Source organism: Talpa occidentalis, unplaced genomic scaffold (assembly GCF_014898055.3).
Source record: "Talpa occidentalis isolate TD23 unplaced genomic scaffold, MPIMG_talOcc4v2.1 talOcc4.2, whole genome shotgun sequence".
Taxonomy (NCBI): domain Eukaryota; kingdom Metazoa; phylum Chordata; class Mammalia; order Eulipotyphla; family Talpidae; genus Talpa; species Talpa occidentalis.
Genome location: NW_023602073.1, coordinates 39,090,899 through 39,097,545, shown reverse-complemented (window position 1 = coordinate 39,097,545; position 6,647 = coordinate 39,090,899). Strand labels below are relative to the sequence as shown.

The 6,647-nt window shown below is 49.8% G+C and overlaps 1 pseudogene; it reads left to right on the top strand.

Annotated features, from left to right (window-relative positions):
- Positions 1 to 3,385: 3,385 nt before the first annotated feature.
- On the top strand, positions 3,386 to 6,078 carry LOC119251224 (class I histocompatibility antigen, Gogo-OKO alpha chain-like; annotated as a pseudogene).
- Positions 6,079 to 6,647: the final 569 nt, after the last annotated feature.

Here is a 6,647-nt window from a genome sequence, read left to right as displayed (position 1 = left end):
TAACAAAGTGGAAATGGTGTGGGATGAATAAGAACTGTACTATCTTTGCAACTTTTCTGTAAATTTAACAGTATTCATTAAATGTTATGTTTTTTTTTTTTAAAGTCCTCAATACTAAATAGGTTGTAAAAGGAAAAAATGATCTACTTTCCCGTTTCCCCAGGTTTTGTTATCCAGAGGCTGGAGAGAGGGGTCCTGGGAGAAAAGCTGGAAACCTCACACCCAGGGCATTCCCCCGAGTCTCCTCTCCTCTGAGCCCTGCTTCTCTGACTCCTCACAGAGCATCTCACCACCAGGACGCCGCCCTCCAGGACCCCCAACTCTGCCCATCTCAGAACGGCCCTGTCCAGGCAGCTCCACCAGAATCCGAAACACTCCACCAGAATCGGGAAACAGTCAGACAACCCTTTTTATACCGGGGTGCCCTGAACAGTTTGGCGCAGTAAAGAAAAGGGAGCCAAGCTAAACTTCTCAAAGGAAGGAAAATTCATTGCGCCCCCAGGCAAGCGTCATACCCAAGATGGGGTGTCCCTGAAATCGTGCCCGTTGTGGGGGAGATGTCATTTCATAGGGTGAGGAGAGGTTAGGCAGGAAAACTGGGTTGGTAGCGGGGGGGAAACAGGCTTAGGGGGAACTAAGTTGTTTTCTCGTGGAGCTGAGTTGTTTTCTCCTGCTTATGGCTTCAGTTTTGGTTTGATGGAATCAGAGGTACTGGTGTCAGGGCCATCCTGTTGTTTGTATGTGGGCTTCCCCATTCCTGGCCCCTGCATCAACCTTTCATACCAGCCTTTTGTTGAAAAGGGGAAATGGTTCTCTTTGGCTACTTCCTGCTGGACAGGGGCGAAGACCAGGGTGGGCGCTCAGGCCTGGTTATGAGACAGTCTTTGCAGCGCGAGGATATGGGTGGAGAAGGAGTTGGTTAAAGGTGGTATGGGACAGTTCTTGGATCCGGTGTTGGATGAAATGGACTAAGCATGGGCAAAAAGAAAAAATGAGGAGATTAGGATAAGAAGCCCTATGAGTGGTAATACCTGGTCCGAGGCTGTGCTGATCTGGAATTGCTGGGCATAGACAGAAGAACTGGAAGTGGCTTGAAGAGATGGGATTAGAACAGAGGAAGGAGAGGGGCCCCTGGTGGCGCAGCGGTTACGGTTGAGCGCTGGGTTGTGAAGCTGCCCACAGCCTCTACAGCACCGGTTCAATCCCTGGCCTCAAGGCGAGGGTCCCACATGGCGGGCAGACCTCTCCTGCCGCCCACTGCTCCCCTCAGCAGTGTGCTTCGTCAAGTCTGCCTGTTCTGCTCTTCGCTTTGTCTCTGGTGAGTTCTCTCACCCTCCTGTGTTTCTGACTGTACCCAGTGCTTGCATAAATAAATCTTTTAAAAAAAATAAGAAACAGAGGAAGGAGAATCAGAGGGCCTCTACTCTATAGGCTGAGTAGGATGTGGACCAGGGATGCATTGATGCAACCCGAGTTGGGCCCATGTGCTTGTATACATACTGCTTGTCCACAGGGACCGCTTTGACCCTGGACAGCTGATGCTTGACAGCCATTGGTGTAGTCAGGATGATCGTGTGTGACCCATCCACTTTGCGGAAGTGGTTTTGGAGAGATGGCTTTCAGAAGAACCTGGTCTCCAGGGCACAGCAGGTTGACAGGTGCATCAGGGCCAAAAGTCTATGGAAAAAAGGATGCACTGATTGTTTCTGCTTTGTTTCTATGCACATGATATTGTCATCTCACGGGCTGCTAAAAAAGTATAAAGAACCTGCTGAACCTCTCGGCAGAAGACACTTGCACCTCATCCAGTGTCAGTGTCTCCTCACTGCCTCATCCCCTTCCCCTCAGTCCTTTTCGCTGCACCTAGACTGTCTTTTCCTTTCAAGGACTTCAGACCTGACATTTTGCTAAAGCTGGTCTGCGGCAATCCCCCATTCCACATGGCTCCTTAGAGGGAGCAAAGAATAAAGTTTTGCCTTACCCTAGGCCTTAGCCTTCCTTTACCTTGTCAATAAGATGTTCTCAAGGCATGGTCCTGTTTTGAGAAGGCGGTGGGTGGGCGTTCTGAGCTCGGGTGCCTGAATGTCTTAGGAGGCCTGTCTTCAGGATAATGCCAGGTTTGGGATGAGCTAGCCACCCGGATGGTGGAGGTTTCCATTTTCGTAATATTTTAATGTTATTTAGATATCCAAGCACTCCAGGAAGCTTCTAGGGAGCAGGAAATGTCCTCTTGGTCTTGGTCAGCGGGGCAGTGGTTATCAGGTTTATAAAACGTAAAAACCAATTTTCATGCACTTATTATAAATAAGATATATTCAGTTTAAAGCGTTATTAAAAACATATACCTTTAAAATGTTCAGTGCCAGGGACAAAACCTCATACTGTTCTCCTCATGACTTTGGACTGTCACTGCAAAAACATTGACTTCTCCTAAGAGAAAATTAGAACTTATAGAAGAAATGGATATTTAATTGCAAGATATTTTGATAGGAGACAGTTATTTCCATTTAGGTGATTTGTTTCTTTTCCTTTTTAACATCACATTTGATTTATAGTTGATAGTACCTTGGAATGCTATTTAGTTATAAAACTGGAAATGCTTAATTCTTGCTTTCTGGCTCCTTTCTTAGGACGTGACTTCCATGACCGTCCTTGGACAACCTGCTGACCATGCTGCAGGCAACTCTTGGCTGGAGCCTGCAGCCTGCATGGGGCAGTCCCGATGCCAGTGCACATGGCGGGGAGCCTAGCGGCAGCTGGCTTTGCTCTCCTCCCCACCCATGCACCCTGGGCTCTTGAAACAGAAGAGGGTGCTCTCCAGACCACGGACCAGGTATGTATTTCCAATTTGGAATTGTTTGCTTTTGTTAAATCAGTCACTCTTTGGCCGACCTGCAAAAGCTGTTTTCTTCTCAGGGTTTCTGTTTTTGTTCACCTATGAAATGAAGGAGCTGGTCTGACTTAAATCACCTGGAGTGATTTAACCCAAACAAGAAAACAGGTGCTGTAGCAGACAGTGTTCAGTGCTTTGGTTAAAGAATGTCTGTCCCTTAGCTTTTTCATAGAGAGCATGTTTTTCAAAAACACATGCCTGGTGCAACAAGTTTCATCACCTCTACCTCACTGAGTGGCACTCAAAATACACTAGCTTGGCAACGAGGTGCTGTGAGTATGCTCTGTATCTTGCCCATCCCTCCCCACCCCTCAAGTCATCCACTCTTTGTGTGAATAAATGAAACCATTGAGAGTTATTATTATTATCAAATGTTTATGAAATAATTTTGACCACAAGATATTGCTAAAAATACATATATAAAATATAAATGTGTATATATAATATATATATATAAATATATACAAATATGTGTGTGTATACAGGGAGCCCCGGTACATCGCCATGGGCTACGTGGACGACACGCAGTTCGGGTGGTTTGACAGCGACTCTCCAGGCCAGAGAGTGGAGCCGCGGGCTCCCTGGGCGGGGAGGCGGTGCAGGAGGAGTGGGACTGGAGGATGAAGATCGTAAGGCAGAACATAGTTGGTTCCGAGCTCAGCTGCACACCCTGCGCGGCCTCTACAACCAGAGCGAGACCGGTGAGTTGGCGCGGGTCCAGGCCGGGTCAGCACCCCCATCCCCACGGACTGGGGGTCGCTCAGGGTCTCCCCTCCAGGCTTCTCTGCAACCTGCCCGGGAACAGCCCGCGGGACTTTCACCCCGTTTCATTCTGTTTAGTTTATTCCCAGCGGGAGGTCGGGGTGACCCTGGGGTGACCACGGGGTAACGCGGGGCTGTGTGTGGGGGTGGGCGGGGACAGGCTCTCACACCCTCCAGAGGATGTCTGGCTGCGACGTGGGCCCCGACGGGCATCTCCTCCGCGCGTACAGACAGTTCGCCTACAACGGCACCGATTACCTGGCCCTGAACGGGGACCTGCGCTCCTGGACCGCGGCGGACACGGCTGCTCAGATCACCCGGCGCGAGTGGGAGGCCCAGGGTGAGGCAGAGAAATTCAGGAACTTTGAGAAGGGCAAGTACTTGAGGTGGCTGCGCAGATTCCTGGAGCACGGGAAGGAGACTCTGCAGCGCACGGGTAAGAGGGGCCTGGAGGCCTCCCGGTCCCCCCTGCCTGGAGTCACTGCGGGAAATGAGTCCTCTCTCTAGTCCCGAGAGGGGGACTCCCCTGGGTTTCATGCTCTGCACGAGAGAGACTCCCAGAGACTCCGGCTTCTCCTGAAGGACAGGAAGGGATCCCGTCTCTCCTGAGAAAGACAGACAGTCCCTGACATCACACGTCACCGGGTCCTTTTGACCAGGGGCCTGTTTGAGAACCACGAGTTTCTCTCTCAGTCTTGTTTCTGGTCTGAGAACATTTTCAGTTATGTGATTCCTGCTTTTCTGTGTCATTCACCTTCCACCCAGGTCAGGAATAAAAAGTCTGTGTTCCACACCCTCTGCTTCATCCTACCCTGGGCTTTCATCCTCATTCTAGAACTTTCTAAGGAATAGGAGAATCCTACAGATTTTTTTTTTTTTTTTTTTTTTTTACAATTTATGCTTCTAGCTGTTACAGGGCAAACCCCGATATAACATGGGGTTTCCTGACTGTGGGTCCCCACCCTTGCGATTAAAGGGGACTTCTTAATGTTAAACTGCAGACACACACAAAAGGTTGATGAAAGGTTTATATACACAGGAAGGGGAATGGGAAATGAATAACTCAGGGAGAAAAAGAGGGAGATAAGTTTGTAAATGCATCCTACCCATTTCGCTGACCTGGAATCCCAGTGACCCACAGAGGTGGCGAAAACCTAGCACACCTGGTGGCCAAGCCAGTGACTCCCGGCCACATGACCAGTTAAATACCGAAATGGAGAGCCTAGTTGCTTAACTCCACCCTCAGGTCCTCGCAACCTTCCCTTTGGTGATCATGAAATTTGTATGGAGTTTGCTCAGGGCATCCTTCACCCCTGTCATTCCTGCCACACCGGTTGTCTTGTCCATTGTGAGGATGGTCTCATGAGGATTCCTCAGTGTCCATGGAGGAAACACAAAGTGAGTTTTCTGATTTACCACCTCAGATCCCCAAGGACACATGTGACCCACCACCCCACCTCTGAGTATGAGGTCACCCTGAGGTGCTGGGCCCTGGGCTTCTACCCTGCGGACATCACCCTGACCTGGCAACGAGATGGGGAGGACCTGATCCAGGAGATAGAGCTGGTGGAGACCAGGCCTGGGGGAGATGGAACCTTCCAGAAGTGGGTGGCTGTGATGGTGCCTTCTGGAGAGGAGCAGAGATACACGTGCCACGTGCAGCATGAGGGGCTGCTGGAGCCCCAAGTCCTGAGATGGGGTGAGGAGAAGGATGTGGGCACTGAGGCTGTTCTCAGGGCCATCAGGAGCCCTTCTGGAGCCCTTCAGAGGGTCAGGATAAGGTCTGGGGCTCAGGGTATGATCTTCCTTTCCCTTCCAGTGCCCCCTCCTCAGTCCTCCATCCCCACCGCGGGCATCATTGCTGGCCTGGTTCTCCTTGGAGCTGTGCTCACTGGAGCTGTGGTGGCTGCAGCTGTGATGTGGAGGAAGAAGCACTCAGGTAGGGAAGGGAGTGGGGGATCTTGTCCACTGGGAGCTTTCATGTCCCAGGGAGAACTTGTCCTGCCTGGTTAATGGGAAGTACCATCCACACACATGTGTGTTGCCCAGAGGGCATTTGGTCCAGTCCCCCCTCACCTCCTGTCTTCATTTTTCCCAGTCCTGACCTGGGTCTTTAGTCCCAGTTCTGAAAACTTCCCTGTTGTGCAGGATTAAAAGATTCCTTTAGGTCTTCTGACCTGACTGCTCCCTGGTCTCACATGATGTTTCTTCCCACAGGAGGACAAGGAGGAAGCTACACTCAGGCCGCAGGTAAGTGTGGACCGGGGTTTGATCCCTGAGTCCCTGGGGACAGTGTAGATGGACTCCATGGGGGAGTCACCCTCATCAGTCCTTCCTGTGGTCTCATCTCTGACCAGGTTCTGTTTTGTTCTCAACCAGGCAGCGACAGTGCCTAGGGCTCTGATGTGTCTCTCAGCCCCTAAGGATCTTTTACAATGAACCTGATGAGGCTTCTGTTGTGCACACCCTGGACAGCAGTGGGATGGTGTCACTGTTGTTCTTAACTGTGATATTGAGCATTTGTTCATATTTTTATTTTTTTTATGTCTACATAAGTTGCTATGTCTATAAATAATATTAAATAAAATATAAATAAAAAGATTTATTTATTCATGCATAAGAACTGGGGTACAGGCCATATGCACGGGAGGTGATAAGATTCACTAGAGACAGAGCGGGGCACAGAACAGGCAGACTGATGAAATATACTGCTGAGGGGAGCAGCGGGTGAGACAGGAGAGGTCTGCCGCGCCGTGTGGGATTCTTGCCCACCAGCCGGGATGGAACCTGCACTGCAGAGGCTGCGGACAGCTTCACAGTGCTGCGCTCAACCACTAGCGCCACCAGGGGAGGCCCGGAAGTCAATTTTTTTTTTTTGCTATATTTATAACACTGTTTTTGTCCTTATTAAAATTGGGTTATTTCTTGCTGATCATTGAATTTTAAACATTATTTGTAAATTCTTGATACTGTCCTTTATCAGTTTTGTGAT